The sequence below is a fragment of the Teleopsis dalmanni genome, chromosome 1, assembly GCF_002237135.1.
Source record: "Teleopsis dalmanni isolate 2A chromosome 1, ASM223713v2, whole genome shotgun sequence".
In the NCBI taxonomy this organism is placed as follows: Eukaryota; Metazoa; Arthropoda; class Insecta; order Diptera; family Diopsidae; genus Teleopsis; species Teleopsis dalmanni.
Window position 1 is genome coordinate 201,678,723 of NC_051846.1, and position 19,914 is coordinate 201,698,636.

Sequence of the window (19,914 nt, forward strand, 5' to 3'; positions counted from 1 at the left end):
CATTTAAGTTTAATGAAAACTTTTTCCTTATATAAAATTGTTTATAACTGTGTGTATATATAAAATAAAAACATTAAAAATATTTTGAATTTAATTTAAGTTATTAAAAGATATTTCATCTGTGAGAAGTAAATATATATGTAAACGCCAATGTTGTGCGATATCTGGCCAATGCTGTGCGATATCTTTATATAGCCGCAATCATTTTCTATCAATAATGCTATATTAAATTGAACTTTAACGTTCGTTTTGACGAAAGAAACTAAATTCTTAATATAATATAATGACATTTGCAAGAGAGGTTTTCATTGAACAGTAGTGAAGTTTGAAAATTAAAAGCTGAGCTTCAAATTTGGCAGGGTACGAGTTCAACTCTTGGTAATTGCAATCTCAAGAAATCTTACGAATAATTAAATATAAGAAATAATTCCAAGACCCCTGATGATGGGTATTTGGCAATAATACTATAAAATTATCTAATGATTTAAAAAAAAATTGACTAATTACAAAAATAGATACTTTTCAAACAAAATATTTAGCAATAGGTTAAAAATCCCGGGTAAATGAAAATTCTTATCGGACAAGACTTACTTGGTTCATTGTAGGCAAGATGCGTACTAACCAGTTACTTGAGTTAAAGCCGAACAAACTCAATACTAAGGTGTCGATACTGACAGGTCACGCTTTATTTGGTAGATACGAATAAGGCCTGGCTTGTTCCATAATAACTTTTGCTGTGGCTGCGCAGAGAAGAAGAAACCTCTGTATGACTTTATGCGTCATCACTGACAACATCATTAACGAGTAGAAAATTTGCTACTTTAGACCTTATACGTGTTTTGGTGGTATATATTCTATATATAGAATATATTCTCTTGGTTTGGTGTATAGGTTAGGTTAGGTTTGAGTGGCGACGTTGTGCATCAAGAAAGCCCACTTGAGCTCACAGGAATAGCGTTGGTTCGTACATAGACAAGGTGATCAGTATACGACCAACGCCAAAAAAGGCAACGATTCCCCCATTAGGTGAAGGTAAACCAACCTGGCAGTTCTATGAATCTGGCTAGGTCCCTAATATTGTAGGATGATTTTTGATTTTCACATAGCTAAAGATGGACACTGACATATAAGATAAAGCACAGTTTCCTTATCGTCTTGGTGTATAAGCAACGCTTGTTTTAATGAGATCTCGATAGGCCATTATTTGGGTTCATATGGGCTTTGGTATATAAGACCGCCACTACAACTTAACCTATGTTAACTTTAATTTTTATAACTCAAACATTCGCATAGTTCAATAAAGAGTATTTTTTATAGTAAATTAAATATAGTAAATGCAAATACTGTATTTAAATCAAAGAAAATTACAGTGATTTAAAATTGTTTTAAAAGTCGTCAGAAGAATTACTATATATTTAGTGATATCGTGTCACTAAATCCTAAATAAAACTAACTGGAATAAAAAGAAACTTATCCTTATTGTAAAAATTACAGTATTTGCCACTTTAGTATAAAACTAAACTTTATTTATAAATACGAGTAGCAAATTGAATTAAATTTCTTGATATTATTTTAAAATATATAAATTCTATTTACTTCTCTTAATAGAATAGCAGCACTTATTTGCAGAGTACATCTGCTCGAATGTGTTCTGCTACTTACAGTCTTGCCACAGGCATTCCGCCTTCACTTAATGTTCACAGATTTTGTGTGAAATTGTTACTGTCAACTGTTGACACAACATTTGTCAAAACAATAATGTTTGCGTTAAATTGAGGTCCTTTATGTGTAGTCTAATGCACTCCGTCATAAGTTTCAGTACGCATCCTGTGTATAAACACACATGTGTATTTGCTTCAATACTGTAAAATACACAACTACAGACATTAGTGGGGAGAGCGGAAATTAAGCTTAAGTTTAACTGTGAAAAATAACAAACATTACGCACAACTGCTCCAAAATCATAGTAAATTGATGGAGAAAATATGGCAGCCACAGATTGAAGTAATGTTCGTGGTTTGCTATAAAAAACTGCTATATTTTTATTATTCTTTTAAGGAAAAATTTTTTGATTCTGGGACTTTAAGTAGGAATGTATGTCATTTGAATTTTACCAAAATTTAAAAAATGGATTAAAAATATTTAATTTTAATTTTTTTGTTTATGTAAACTGTGTTGTACTACTTCCTCGGCTGGTATCAATGGTTTTGTGGCCAGTACTAAATGGTTAAAATGACTGATGTCAAATTCTTAAGGGTATCACAATGGATCTCATGGTCTAAGTGCGTCTTCGGACGATCCCAGTTATCTAACCTAAACTGTGTTGGTGGTTTAGAAGTACAACGATGTTATTTTTAATTTTTTTTATAATAAAATTATTACTGCTTAATGTCTTTTACGCAGTCGTAATTATTCTTAAAGTTGAATTAACAATATGGTCCTCAACGGCCGACATTCTGGCTTTCAATCGGAAGTCGAAATTTCTTCTGTTCGGTTAGGGTCTGTTGCAGCACAAAAGATCAGCCATGGTCTCAGTGCTCCGCTCCGTTGGAATTTGGTAACCCAAATATACAAACTTAACTTAACAGTCTGTAACACTCTTTATTGGAAAGAATAAAAACGTATTTATGCATATTAGTTTATAATTTAACAAAATCTGTTAAAGAATAAAAACTTAACTGGATGGATCTAGTATATCTACAGTTGTTTTTGGTGAGGAACACAGTTTTGTTTTTCTAATTGCTAATAACAAAATAATTGCTTATTATGACAGTCGTAATGATATCTACCTATCAGACACTGCAACTTACCAACCACCTCAACAAAGGTTTAAATATTTTAAACAATATTAAATTGTATGGGAAGATACAATTCTATAAATATGTCAACAAATGTAGAGATATAAACCTGCCTGTTACTCACATGCGAAATAGCAAACTATTCTTACCACAACAGTACTCTCGAAGCTTTCTCTTCATCCAATAACTTTATTTATATAGAAAATATTATCAAAAACACACCAAAGAATACATACAATAAATATACAAAATTTTATTTTTATATACATATAAGTCTAAATTATAATACCTAAGTTAACAATTGTTATTGACCATCAAATTGCATTACTTTGCATTTCTATGTTTATGTTAGTATGTAAAAATAACATAACAGTAAAGAAAATATTCATCTGTACTGTTTCATCAGCTGCTCACATATGCAGTGTTTTTTTTTACATCTAATATCTTTTTAGCTTTGTTATATTTAATATCTTGCAACATCTGTTTAACCAGACACATGCGCTTTACAGTGAAAAAACTTCATTAAGGACATCTTATAAAAAATTGGTCTAAAAATGCAGTGCATTCACTTCATTACATTATCATACATTTTATAACAAAATAATGTAAGGTTCAATTACATACTGTAAAGCATATTTACTGTTACTGTTATTTTTAACATTTTCTGCTAATTACACCTTCGCATATTTTGCTCAACAAAATGAGATGCTGGCAGCAGATGAAATAAGTACAAAATAACAAGAGCATAAAGGAAACCTACTTTGATGACACACTGTAGGAAGGACAATCTGAGTAAAGCAAATTGAAATAACAGGAGTAAAAGTACACAGCGTGATATTTACCATTAACAGTTTGAGTTGGATGAGCAAAGCCAACAACATCAGAAACGATTATTGCTGTTAAACTGTGTATGTTTGCTTGTGGGGGACATGTTTTTTTGACATGGGGCGTATGATAAACCATTTTAGTTAAGAATGTAAGCTGCTGTAAGACGGTTCAGCGGTTCAGTGAGAAGTAAAGCAAAAAATAACAAAATGACTTTCATTATATTTCGAACTGTTTACAGAAACATTAAAAAAAAGTATATAGAAACAAACGACATACATTAATAATTTTATGTGTACGTGAAGATTTTTTTTCTACATTAAAGGTACCCGATTTTTTAGAGAGGAGTAGGTTTATTTCATAAAAATTTCATATATTTTTGTTGTTGCTTTTACAGTGTTTTCACTTATAAATACTTAATTATTACCGTACTTAAATGCTGACGTACTAAAACTCTGGAGTGTCATTTACTCAAATGCGATTATAAATGTGAATTAGTTTGTATGATGTGCGTACTTAAAATTAGATACAAGGAAGTAAAATAAAAATTAGTCTCTGTAAATTTTAATGTTTAATTATTTTTAGTTTCACTTTTTGAACATCAAAATTTTTTTTTTATGGATGCTTGTAGAAATTTTCTTGAACCTAATTTATATGAAAATTTTTGTTTGAATTATTTTATTGGCTTTAAAGTTGTTATTGGTTGATACTTTTTATTTTTTTTTGTTTTTGGTGTTGTAAATTGGCACTATGACTTTAGCTTATTTGAATCATATAATTACAAGACTAAAGTTTTAATCATTATTTCAAAGCATATATTTTTTTATTTATTTATTTCTTTTCGGTTTTAAGTAAAGTAAGTGCATACATAATTTGATTTACTCAACATAATTAAAAGCATTTTAAGAAAATATTTTTTAATAAAATTTTTATGACATTTTCCACAAATCGATTCAGATTGCTACATAGCTACGATTAAAATAAAAACCAAATATTATTTAAATATTTTTTATATAAGAGTTTTTTCGAACAATAGTAAACTACAACAACAGAAATTCATTTTATATTATTTAAATTAATAGAATTTTTTTGGGTGACCATATAGCTGTTTCGATTATTGTCAAATATCCATCATCAATGGTCTTGGAAATAATTCTTGTATTTAATCATTCGTAAATAATTTTTTGAGACTGCATGTACTAGTAATCGAACTCGTGTCCTGCCAAATTTAACGCTCAGAGTCAGTGCTGCTTGACTTTAATGTTCGCACATTTTTTTGGAGTATTATTAATTTGCTGTGTTTATATATTTTCATATTTTTTAAAATATTTATATATTATATTTTATTTATATTTTATATAAATATATTTAATTCTATTCTATAATATATCTAATTACTTAAAAGCACTTGACTATAAATACATTGTTACTAATTTGATGAATTTATTTGAAAATAAATTGTTAACGATTTCTTGTTTAAGTGACTTTGTGTGAAAATCGTTTGCACTTCAGTTAACACAAAAACTTATTTGTTGTTTTTTTATTACTCATAAAATATCAACTGTGATATTGTTTATTCTTTCGCTGAAACTTCAACCGAATAAAAAATATTTTAACTGATTAGTATAAAAAAATATAAACCAAATTTTATATTCTATACCCAAAAGGGTATGACATGAAAATTGTTATCTTCGGACTAAAATTTATTACTCTTCTTTTAAAGGATAAATTTGGCTATAAGAGTACTGTTATCTTAAAGATATTTCTTGAGAAAAGCAAAAATTTTATGACCTATGAAAACACAGCAAATTACATTATAAAATTAGTTTGAATGACTATGGGTTTTATCGTCAGTTGCTTAAAATTAACTTGTAATTTTATTAGTTTTCAAGTTCAATAGTTAAAGAATTCCTAACATTTCAATGTGAAGTATTCTGAAACATTTTTATTATTATTATTATTATTTACTTCTTTTTAATTCTTTATACATTTTTTTTAATATAAATGATTGATTAAATAGCAACAAAGGTCAGTACGACCATCTTTTTCTTTTCAAATTGTTAGATAAAGTGACACCGTCTAACGTAGAACCTCTGAACCAAGTAAAAAGTTTCGTAAATACTTTTCCATTCTGAGTTAAGTAAACAGATTAACTTTTGGTTTAGTCCACAACTGTGGTTATTTGTAACCAAATCCTTTACCAAAACTTGTTACCGGTTGCCTTTATTCAAATTAGTTTCGGTTACTTTACATTTTATTACATTCCAAAGGATTTTATGACCTTCACCACAATGAGGTAGTTTTTCGTTCTTTGAGTATGTCATTGTCTGGGATTAAGATTCTAATTAAATTCGTTTTAGCTAAAATTTTCAATTCCAATTAAATGAAATGTATATCAAATTATTTTACTGAAATTAAAGTTAATCTGTATCTGAATGATTTGGGTTAAAATATTTGTCAAAATATTGGTAGAAATTAAAAGGCTGACATATAGTAAGTGTACATATAAAAGAGTATATAATTAAAAAGTGTATATATATAAAAACTAATAGTTTAATCTAATGAATATTACTTTTAAAATGCCCATGTCTTAAAGGCAATATATATCACTGTTTAAATGACTAACTTCATATATATGCTTAACATAAATAAATAAATAATTAATAATATTTATTTATTATTAAAAGGCTATCATATTAAATTTTTAAAATAAAAATCTATTTATATGTCAATCATTCCGCACTGTTGAAGAAGTCAAAAAACTTCGAAACGTTGTCAACTTTATATGGTAAAAATTTATATAAATAAAATCCAATACAAATATTATATAAACTGTTTCTCACTTTAAAATTTACCATAATAGCGATACCAAATTATTAAAAGGAATTTTTAATAATTAAATAATGAAAACATTTTATATAGTTGAGCTATGTGAAAATTATAAGTAAACTACTAAAACCGACCCAAAGGCAATTTAATGCGTTGTGCTTCCGTATTTTCATTTTCCAAAACCACTCGCTTCTTCTTGCTTTCTTTGTGGTCACAACAATGGAGCAGTGAACTTCTTCAGTTGCTACTTATGTCGTCATCGTTACATCATCTTATTCGCAAGTGCAATGGTAGAAGTGGAGGAAACTGTGTTTGCACTGGAAAAATGGCTATGGCTATGATTGTATCTCTGCAAATGTCACGCTTTTTAAAATCAAGCACTGCGAGAAATATTGCACTTCAGATTTTTGCTACTTGGTATATTTATTTTATTGTCAGTTTCTGCTTTTGCTAAATGCAGGCACAAGGACTTTAGCACTACTTTACGTTAATTTTGTATCTGTTTTCACTGAAGTATTATTTAGCAATACTTAGTTGTGAGTTACTTTAACTGACAACAAGATAAGATATTTTAGACAGAAGATACTTTTAATATACGTACTAATACTTTTAAATAAATTTACTAAATTTTTTTTATTATGAGTCACTATATTGTGAAACAATAATTCTATTAAAAGTATCTATCTATTAAAAGCATTAAAGTATCTATACTAAAAGTCAAAATTATTGTTCCGATGTTTATTTTTTGTTCTCTCCATGTTTATGGTTTCTGACATACAAAATAATATATAAAATTTTGAGTAATATAATATTATATTAGTATAGTAATTACTTAACATTAAATTAGACTACAAAAGTCTTTTATGTTGTAAATAACTTATAATAATTAAAACAATTTTTAATAAAATTTTTAATTAACTAAAATTATTCATTATTAATCAAATTATAAACTGACTTTTTTGTTTTGCATAATGTATAACAAAGTATAGTAATACAAATTAATTACATAAGTATAAAAAATTTAAATGATAAATAAAATATTGTTATGTATATTTTATAAAATTTTAAAATTCCACAACAAATAATAATTTATTTTAAAATACATATATAATCAATTAAGCAAAATTAATTAATTATTAAAAATTAAATTAAAATCGTTAGCAATCTATTTTGTTTTCAAATAACCCGCAATAAAATATAATATTTATAATCAATTAAATTAAATCAAATAATTAAATTATAAAATAAATAGTTAACATAGAATGAACGTAATATTTACTAAATTACATATATAATGAACCAAATAAACATAATTAATTTATAATTGATATTTAAAAATTAATAATAATTAATTACTAAATTAATAATATTTAGTATGTATGTAATCAATTAAATTCAATTATATTTTATTGAATATGTATGTAGTGTTAATTGAATAAATTCTAAAAATGTTTAAAAATTAAACTGAATTCAAAAATTATTGTATAGTTAGAAACTATAACAATAAAATTAAATATATTTAAAAGTATTTTAAAATATTACCTTAGTCTTAATTACTCTTAAATTAATTTATATTATATGCAATTAGTTTTCTAAATTTATCTTGTTTTAAATCAACAAAATATTTTATTTTAAGTTTTTGTAATATTTTATTGAAAATATATTTTAAAATACTATGTACTATAAGCATCTAATAGTTTTAATCTGTACAAAACTTAATAATTAATTCATTTAAATACAAAAAATCAAATTAAAATATTTCAAATTTGCTATACCAAAAGAAAAATTTAAAAATTTAAATAATAAAATAATTTAATATTATTATTTTGAAATATAATATTACATAATAATATTTACTTACAGTATAATATTATATTATTTAAATTTTAATACAATTTTTTATTTGAGGTGAAATAATTTAATATTCGACACATTTAAAATATTATTAGTTAATTATTAAAGCTTTTCAAATATTAAACTATTAAACAGAAGCTATTAATTTTATTATGTATATATATTATTATTATTTATAATTAATAATTATTATTATTCATAATATCATCTAAGCAACTTCAATTCACAATTAACTATAATATAGTAAATAAATAAGAATTATAAACTTAATAAATATATATAAATCTTTTAGTCATATATATAAATTATTGTATAAATAACAATAAGTTATTTATATGTAAAACCAATTTTGTTTTGTGAATTATATTCTACCTAATTACAATTTTTTTCTATAAAAAGAAATTTATTATAAGAGCATAAAAAATTTATTTCTTAATTTTTTTTAAATTTTCTTTTATTTTGTGTACAATAAACACAATATAATATAATATCCTATCCAATATGTTATTTAAATTATTTCTCACTAATTAACATTAAACATACTTCATGAGTATTAAATTAAAAACATCTGTACTTATGTTGGCTAATCTAAAAAAAAATATTATTTCACTAAATTCAGGTAAGATAATATCAATTCAAAAATGTCCATTATTATTTTAATATCACTTTAATTAACCGTAGCAAATTATATCAATTTCACATAATTTTGACAATGTAGTCATTTTTTATTAGTTTAGCAAAAAGAAATAGCATCACATTTTTTTGGTGGCGTTCAAATATTAATAATAAATTAAGTATTATTAAAAAAATCCTTAAATTCACTACCAAAACAATTCTACTAAAATAAACTATAAAAAAAAATATTTAATTTTTATTTTAATTTAAGATAAAATTTTAATTTTATAATACATTATGATAATTTCGTTTTTATTATTATACTTTTTGATGGTATTTTTATGTGATTTAAATTTTAATAGAGTTGGTCATTTTTATATAATGTGTTATTTTAATAAGTTTTTAATTAAAATTATTTATTATTTTTTAACAGATTAGGGAATTTATTTATATGTATAAATATTTTGTGTATGAAATTGTTCCTTTAATTGTCCTGAAATTATAATTTTATTGAAAAATGTAAAGAACACTATTAAGTATTTTTGAACACTGAATACTGCACTCCATGATAACTTTAATTATAAAATTAGGAAAATTTAAAATAATATACAAATTAAAATGATTATTGGCAACACATTAATAATTTAAAAATACAAATATTTTAAATTTATTATTATTTAAATTTATTATAAAATTTTAACAATACTGCACTTGATACTAACATTAATAATATTAAAATAAATTGTAATAATAGTACAAAATAATAAGTGATATAAGCATAAATAAAAGAGTATAATTTTAATATTGATTTAAGATATCTATTACTTATTATTAATATTTTTTAGATTAATTAACCAAATTTCTTATATATTCACATTTAGGTTCTTAACTGAAACAAAGCTTTCTGATATATATCAAAAATATTTTTGAATGTTTATATTATTATTATAAGGAGAGACCATAGCACCGGAACCTTAATGCCTATTCTGAATACCTTTCACGAACTCAGAGTGTGTCTCTAAGTGATATTTCATCAATCAATAATAGTATATATCTCTTTTACCAAGTTTAAATTCCTCATTCAATGAAATGTATTCACTTAAAAGTTTTTTTGCACATCAGAATTGGACATTTTCAAACACCTCTTTCACAGTCTTCTCTTTTTTGTGAAAAACCCGAAAAATTCTGTTTGAGACAATTCTCAGTTTAGCTGAGTTCAACTCGCAGTTTTCTTATAGATTTCCTTATACAATTCACAAATTGTTCTTCATTCAGTTTAAACAATCCGTATATCGACTTAGCTAATTGGTTCTCATAAGCGTTGTGGAATGTGAAAAACCAGTTGATTGTCCTAGTATGTAAAAATTTAGCTCTTCTTTGCAAATATATGGAAATCCATAAATAAATTTAATAACTGGATTAGAAAAACGTTTTGAACAGAAAAAAATGTTATTAATTATTTTCTCTCAATTATTCTGAATTTCTTTTATATATATTTTTGTATTATATCTACATTTGATCGATTTGTTGGTGTTTTAGCTGGAACTTTGGTGTTGTTATTTTTTTTTTCATTTTTTTGCTTTTTGGTGTTGTTAAGTGGAACTTTGGTATTGTCCACTATTACCTATTCTATGCAATATATTTCGTCTAAGTCGAGTATTCGTGCGAAAAGTTCACTTTACAATATTTAAAAACTTTACAAAATAAGGTTGACGATTATGTTTTATTTCATATCTTTAGGACTATTTTTTACTTCCTTAAAAAATTAATAAAAGCCTCATAGCCGAATTTTTCACTAAATTACTTTGAAAAATAAGCATATAACTTAAAATTTGTGCTCATTTTGAAATTAACTGAGTTTTTGCTCATTTCAAACAATGTGTGAGAATTGGTAACAGCGGAAACTCATTATGGGAGCGTTATTAAAAAACTTTTTGTTTCAACTCCAACTTTTATTATTTTCATTCATTCATACATTCATTCATACAAGCATACAAACATAAGGATATGCAATAACAAGAATGTTCAGCGGAAGATTAAAAGTTTATCTCGCTTTTTACGAGATTTACTTGTTTCAACACAAAAACATAAAAGTTCTAATCAGATGACGTTGCGAAATAAATGATTTTGTATCTCACAAAAACAACGAATGGCTCACACAAATGCATATGTACTATATGTACAAAAAATTTTAACCTCATCAACACAAAATTAACAAATTACACACAAGGCGCATTAAGCCAAACAAAGTATCTGAGCTGTGATATCATAAAACAGATATTACAGATATTTTGAGGTGAAAAGTCTGTATTTATTTGAATACTGAAAAAAAGGACGATGAGTCTGCAAATAATCTTCAACTGCTACATCTATATACCATATAAGTGGTTGGAGTGGTGTAACCAGATTATCGGACATGGTACCATAATCTCTCTGCAGTTCCAAATTAACCTAACCACCATGATCTACGTTACATCCTACCAGAATGGGCGTATTTAGGTTATGGAAATATCAGCTATGCTAAGAGATAGATAAGGCTTTTAGGCACATTTATTGCTACTTCGGCCGGGAGGAAAATAGTGTACTATTTCTTATTCCGAACTGACATTTAAAATACTTTACTAATGATATTTTCGCCTTCTTTCGAAGAACTGAGTGTCTTCTATTTGGTTAATGTAGATTCACTTAGTGCAAAATTCACTCCATTGGGGAGCACTCTGTTATTGTTTACGACACACTTATTAATTTCCAAAAGCCGCTATTAGCGTGACCCTTTGGATAACTGCTAAGCTAAAGGTTTGTTCTTATAAATGAGACATCTAGACGTATTCTTTATTACATTGATTTTTGTCACATAAAAAATTAAAAATTCCAATCCTACTGATATCAAGAAATCCACAACAGGCCACAATTTAAACTTAGCTGGAAAAGATAAGTGTCTTCATGGTAGCAGTAGTCTACTCCATACTTAATTAATAAAAAGAAATCATTACTAACGCAATACACTGAGTAACTCCAGAGCTAAAAAGCTGATTTATTCTCACAAAAAATCTATTCACATTTATTGGAACTATCCGGCTTTAATATGGACTAGTGAAAGAACCTTGTCTTGGGAGTTTTTATCCCCAATGGATATTAAGAAATCATCAACGGAAGGCAGTTTTGATTTCACTCTAAGAGCTGTGTGCACTCTGTTTGATTAGGTCGGCACAGAAGATCTATCATTATCAGAAAACTAAGTTCGAGCGTATAAATCTGTTTATATCTACTCTATATATAATATTAATTGAAATTAGTCTGTTTGGTAAGTCCCACTATTTGACTCTGTTTGATTAGCTCGACATAGAAGATCTATCATTATCAGTAAACTAAGTTTGATTGAGGAGCCTATTAACCTGTTAATATCTAATCTATATGCAATATGAATTAAAATAAATCTTCAGCGAAACTACCAAATTGGAGAGTTTATTTGTACTTACCAATACCACTTCTAATTACAAACATTGTAACTGCCTGTCTTTGATATAGGCCAAGACAAAAATACTGGGAATATCAAAATTTGATCAACGAAAAAAATTTTTGAGTTCTATGTTTTCTACCACGATCCCAATGCTCCGCTCTATTGGCGTGCCTATTGCCCAGTTCATTTCTACCATATATTTAAATATTTAAAAGGATTCGCTCAAAACGCGATACTTTAGGTAAAAGCTAAGCTAAATGTACGGCTTTAATCTGGACCATGAAGAAAATACTGGAAGCTCCTATCTCCGTAATAACTCCGTAATAAATCAACAACTCATAGCATTTTTTGCCTTCATTTGAAAATCTACAAGTCTTCTGTTCCTTTGCTTCTTATGTTTTGGCTTATTAATAATTAAAGTTATAATATTAAATATTCATATCTGTATTCATATTCATATCATATCTGTCCTGAAATTATTTGCGAAATCTGACAGACTTACCAACACCGCGTTATCAAATCTCAGAATGGTTACAAGCTCCTCGGGGAGATATGCAGATCTGAGGTCAATTATTGCTTAGTCTGATGAAGTGATCAACAATAATCTAGTCAAGGTGTAGAGAGGTGTTTTGAAGAAACCTCGAGTTAAAAATGAGTATAAGTGCTTCAGTGCACTAGCTCAAAACAGCTTCAGCATAATAAGAAGATGTATTCATTTTCTGATGCCATTTAAAAGACTGCGATATCTAGTGACTATGGTCTGCCAATTAGTTTTTAGTTTTTAGTTTTTATCATCTATCATCTTACACTATATATGTGTTTTATATAAGTTTAACAGAAGTCTTATGTTGTTTTGGAATTTTTTTCTTTACTTAAAATCTAGTAACTTGTACATATTTTTAAGTTCTAGATTTAAACTACTTAAGTATTGAAAGCACTCCCGCAAAGCATTGAAATTTCAATAATGCTTAAAACAATGGTTGCAGTATTGAACTTCTGCGATACATAGGTATTATATGTTTCGCAATTCAAGCCAAATAAATAAAAATATAAAATAACCAAAGTATTTAAAATAACAATAAGAAACTTAAGTGTAAAACAACAACATCACAATATCAAGTAGAAGTAGTAAAACAAAGATTTAAAATGAAAATATCTTTTTTTCTCAATTTTTTTTATTTTTTTTCTGAAATATATGTATCTTTAGTTTGTACATAAAGAACAACAAAATGCAGTATTTTAAGTTTTGTTTCATGTGTTAAGTGCATGTATTTAAAGGAATTTTTTTGTGCACTTTGAGAAGTACTTGAACTTTTCGTTTATTTCATTGTTTCTTTTGTAAATAAAATAAAAATAACACAGAATAACTTAAACAATGCAAAAGTATTATTTAAACCTTAACATACACACAAGTACACCCACATTTAAATCCAACCACACCATTAAAACATTTTATACTAAATATTTTTACTGAGATGCGATATACATATTGTAAGAAAATATAATATCGAGGACTGGTATGGAATAGATATATGGAATAGTGTATATGTAGTCAAACCAACAAAGTAGCTAAAAAGCTTGTTTAGTGCCAGAATGATTTTATAAGAAGATTGTTCCAAAAATAGTATATTTTAAAAGTGATTTAGTTAGTTTAGTTAAAACTAGTTAGAAATATTAATAATTTTTACATATATGAACATACAATTAATCCAATAATTTTTTATTTTTTAAAACCACAATTAAGCAGAAGATAAAAAAAATAAAGTGAAATATATTTCTCAAAGGACCACTGCCACATAATGTAAAAGAAAAAATGTTCTTGTCGGTATACAGGAACACAAATACGATTTTGTAAAATATCTTTTATGTATTCTATAATAATAAAATCTTATCTATCACAGGTTGTAAATAATAATTTTTTTCTCTAAAAGCCATTTGCACGTCTTAACAATTTTCTACACCATCTCTAAATAATCATTTTGTAGGTTAATTATAATTTCATTAGTATATTCGATAAAATACAAGTCGAAAAAAATTATTTATAATTTTTGAATTTATCGCTAGTAAAATCGGAAGTATTAGAACGAAAGTTAATATTTATTTAAAATATTGTTAACAAACAAAAACTCTTTAAAGGTTTTATTGTGTTTTGGTTAATGCACTTCATTATTTTTAACTTTACTTATTAACCTAACAATGTATAGAAAACTGTATTATATATATTAAATATTTATTAATTTATTATTAAAATAATATTTGTTTTTTTATTAAATGTTGTAAATAGTTTCTGGTTTAAAGTTTTGTTATTTTGTATTTTTTTTTTATATGTCATACTAATTAATCTAGTTCATACTCGTGTGTTTAAGCGAGGGAGTAACATATAATAATGTATTAAATATTATTAAGCAATATTAATTTTGTTATTATAAATGATAATCAAGCAAGCTCTTGTATTGACCATACAACTGTTCCGGATATGGTCAAATATCATTTGTTATACTAAATCTATATGCAGACAATTAAAACCAAACAATTTTTCTAAAGAACACTGATAATGAATATATGGCAATAATCGAAGCAACTGTATCATCAGCTCAAGCATTTACCTGATTAAAAAATTGCAACAGTTTTAAATTCAATATAGATTATTTGTCATAGGTCAAAAGTTTTTTTTATTATTATTTAATAATAAAAATATATAATGAATTGTAATTAAAAATTCGTATCACAACTTGTAATATTAAATATTACGATGATCATCCATCCCCTAAAATTTTAACCAAAGTAATATGGCATTACACCCCACTTCACAACGAATTGGATGAAGTGTAAATGTTAGGACAATGATACGGAGTCCATATCCAAAAAATATTGACTGAATTTTAACCCATTCAAATGAAACTGCTTTATAAAACATTCGATAAATTTTCTAAGCCAACATAACAGTATTCAGACTATGGATACCTATTCAAATAAAATATATTTGATACATATCCAAATTTAAAAATAGTAGACTATAATGTGAAGTATGGTATGAACTTCTTACAATATAAAATTGAAGAGCTTTATATTATTGACAGCATTTAAACTGTGGAAACCTATTTTGCTATGTGATCCATTTAGATAAAAGTATGTCAAGTTTATTTCAAAATTAAAGAATGTTAAACAAAGATAAGGATAAGTATATTATGAAAACGTTCTATAACTTTCATAGAAACGTAAAATTCCTGATAATATTTAATTCAGCATTAATAATGAGAAATATTAATACATATAATATCTCGGTAGACTTTTAGTTTTTGGGAACTTAATTAATTTTAAAAAATTTCAATTAAGTCGTCTATATTACTGATGAGAATCGCTATATCGCCTGAATAGTCACATACATGCGACAAATTAGATAGAAACGTACTGTTTTAATAGACAGTATAAGCTTAGTGGCTGGGTGGCGAAAAAAAGCGGCTTTAGATCTAAATCAACAACTAGTATTATAATTAGTGTTTTTACTTCCAGTTGCACTAAAACTATAAAGCTTATTAATTAACTTCTTTACTAAACGTTAATTATAAACAACTAAGATTCATCACATCAAAACTTCGAGTAGTTGTATATATTTTGCTTCTCACAAACGGCAAAGTGTTATTTCGAGAGTTTTTGATTTGAGTGTCATTAGTAAATAGAAGACGCCATAGTAACTCCACTCGGAGAGCTATACGTGCTACAACCGGTGCTGCTATAGATTTCTTTTATTACTTATATTAGTAAAATACACTTATTATTATTATTATTATTTCCATACTCCATTAGGAACTTAAGGAGTCTACAAAAGTTTTCCACTGATTTATATTTTGTGCTATTGCTCTCAACTCGTTTAACGATTTGCCCGTCTCCTGCTGAACTGTTCTTCACCAGGTCATTGCTAGTCTGCCTCTGCGCCTAGTCTGCTGGGGGTGACAAGTAAGTTCAGCATGCGCGATATCTTCATAAGACGGAGTGTATGTATATTGGATGTCAATTCAACCATACTTCCTTCTTATCTCGCTGTTCACGTTTGTTTGGTGCGTAATTCTCTATGAACACGAATTGCCCCTATTTTACTCCGAATTTTATTTTGAAGTAATTAAAGAACTTTCCTTGAATAATTCAACTACTGATGTAGTAAACTGTGATACATAGTATATTGACTTAATACATACTTAAACATAATCAACTATTTTCTGTTACTTTCTGAAGAAATATCAACAATAAATTATTTTTATAATTTTTTAGTATTATTATTTATAGATCATGTATTATAAATTAATTATTATAAAAAGTATTTTGTAATAATTGTAAATTTTTTCACTTTTTCATGCTTTACATTTTACAATTTTCGAGTTAATAATTTTTTCATATTTTTTCATTATTAGTTATAGTGTTTAGCTTATAAAATAATACGGCTTATGTATACAATATTCAAATAGAAATTAACATAAATCCATTTAAATATAGACATAACATTCCGAAATATTCGATATGAAAAACAGTTTCAAAAATCATGACTTAAACACTTTTATTTTGAACGCCACAGTAGCGAGCATATCATAGAGGAAACTATATGCAATAATTAACAAACTAAACTAAAACTAAATATTCTAAAAAAGTTAACTAAAAACAAAAATAAATAAATTCATTTAAAAAAATATTTATTAAAATTAAACTAGAAACATTTAAACGAATAACATTGCAGAAGAGTCAGTTAATGGCCAACAAAAACGTTTGTCATTTCATAAAACTCAACCATTAACTGACTAACAATGCAATTAAACCATTTAAAATCCTTAAAAATAATAGTAAAAATTAACAGTAAAATAATGAAATAAAGCATTTAGTACTTCAAATATAATAAATTTAGTTTTATTGTATTCACATTCACAAAGTAGTAATTAAACTATATATAAAATAGAGTTCACCTCCATTACGTAGCATAAAAATAAGATACTTCCTTCACAAAAACTAAACGAGTAGCCAAAAAAAAAAATAAAAATCCAAACCGAAAACATATAAATACCAGAAACTAAAATGTCCACAAAATAAATAAACTCCAAACTACAAAACTTCCAAAAAATACATAAAAACCTAAAAAACTTCATGAAAAATGAAAACTTCATTTTGCAGGTAAAAACGATTAGAAAAAAATTAAAACAAAAATATTTCAAGCCATAAAATTTGATCTCGATTTTTAAAATTTTATGATGATTGCGGATAATTGGTTGTGCACAAAACTTAACAAATGAAAAATTTTGCAGAATAACAGAATAAAAAAGGGAAAGCACTTCAAAAAAGCAAAACACAGGAATTGCAAACTCAATTGCATGAATTTTTAAACTAAAACCAGGCAAAAAATAACACGAGGTTCAAATTAAACAAAATTAAAATTAAGGATTTCTGCCAAAATTCTTCCTAAGTTAATAAATTATATAAAATAAAAAATTTTATAAATTATTCAAAACTACTTCTCATAAGAATCCATAATTTTTTTGCGCTTAAATTGAGCCTTAAGTTATTTACAAGCTTTCCACAGTTTTGGTAATGTCTTTAGTAGGTATTAATGTTTCCATAATTTTCTTTTTTTTTTTTAATTATATATATTATAATATATACTAAGAAATGTAAACTTTTTATTAGGTATGTGAGATATGAGATAAAGCTTTTTTTAATATTTAATATATTTTTTGTAAAATAAACGTCTTTTACTAATGCTTAAACTTACTTTCACATATTTTTTTACATTCAACAAAAATTGTATTATACAACATTTGAACTTTTTTAATATTTTAACTTTTATTATTAATATACATTAAATTTACAATTTTAAGTACTAACTTGAAAATTTTAAAACAATAAAAATAAACAATCGCTAAAGATTAAAGATAATAGTGTGAAATTGCTTAACATAAGTGAAGCTGATCTCAGGAAAAAAAATGTCACTCATACGCACTGTGGTACGCAAACCCAAAAGCTAAATTTATAAAAATTAATTTAACTTAAACTGACTCCCCATCCCTACAACCATTCAGTTTAATTTAACAAATAAAAATCACGTTTAATTATTGCAAAACGAACAAAATAGTGAACTAAAGAGGATTACGGTGTAAAGGGGACTGTGGACCCTCCATTGAACAAAACATGATGTTGCATTTTCAAAATCGTAAATAAAATGTGGGAAATGGCAACCTTTTTAGGGAATATGTGGATGTGAGAATATGTTTTGCTTTTAATTTGTAATTTAATTATATAGAAAAGTGTTATTTTCTTAATATAAGTTATTTATTGTAATGTTTATTAGACGATGAAAAAAAAATGTTCTTAAATTAATTTTACAATATAAAAAAAAATTTTTTTAATTCTTTCCATTCAATCTTATTGCAATTATAACATAGAGAAGTGAGGAACTTCTGAGAGCCTGACTTTTTTTCATTACTTTAATCCACCTAAACTATTAAGGGTTTAATTTACTTGGTTTACAAGTTGAAAATATAAAGTATGTATTCTACATAACACGCATTATATACGATTTATATGATCGTATGAAATTTTTATCTACGAAAGTCAGTCATATTTTGTATTCACAAAACCTCGTTATAGTGAGTAGAAGGGAAAGGGTGAGCTAGAACCAGCTAGAGGCATTTATAAAGGCAAGAATCTGGCCAATGCTAATGCTAGATATATCGCCGAGTGTGTTGAAGAAAGTGTCCCCAGAAACTTAAGCCTAGTTCTGGTCAAAAATGGACACAGGCACATAAGGTGTTCTGATGCTCTTTCTTCGAGAGCTGGTAGACACGCAATACAGGAGATACCACAAGGTAGCGCAAGTCTAGCTCCATATGTTTAAAAATTTGCTTTATAATTTCTAATGTTTCTACATATTTTCTTATTATCTTCTTCTGATTCATTAAGCTCAGTAAATTAGAAAAACTGCCAGACATTAGCTTACAAACCCGTTTGTATTCCTTTTCATTCATTCACATTGACCTATGTACGCTTCTTTTATAAAAAAATAAAACAACTATCAGACATCAAAATACTTCAACTGTTTAGATCCTATTATTCTGTTACTCACATTGAGATTTAGAGAGCTTTTGCAAGTGAGTGTGAGAAAATCTTATAGTAAGGAGTAGAAGAACTAACAAACGCCAATATCTTACATCCATTTGAAGCTGCTTCTTCTCTTATTCATATTAAAATTTGTAGATTCCTTAAAAATAAGAATAAAAAAACTATCAGATAATAATCTGAATCCTCATTTTCTGTTACTCACATTAGAATTTGTTAGAAAAGGTCTAGGTGAGCATGTCAAAATTTTTAGATAACTTCAACTCCAAAATACTTATAAGAACCAGTTAAAGAACTAACAAACATACGTACCTTGCAAGTATTTGTATCTTATTTAGCCTTTATTCACATTGAGACTTGTAAAGTTCTTGAAGGTGGGTGTAAATGAATCACCAGTCCCTATTCGTTTTTCCTATTCACATTAAGTTGTATAAAACT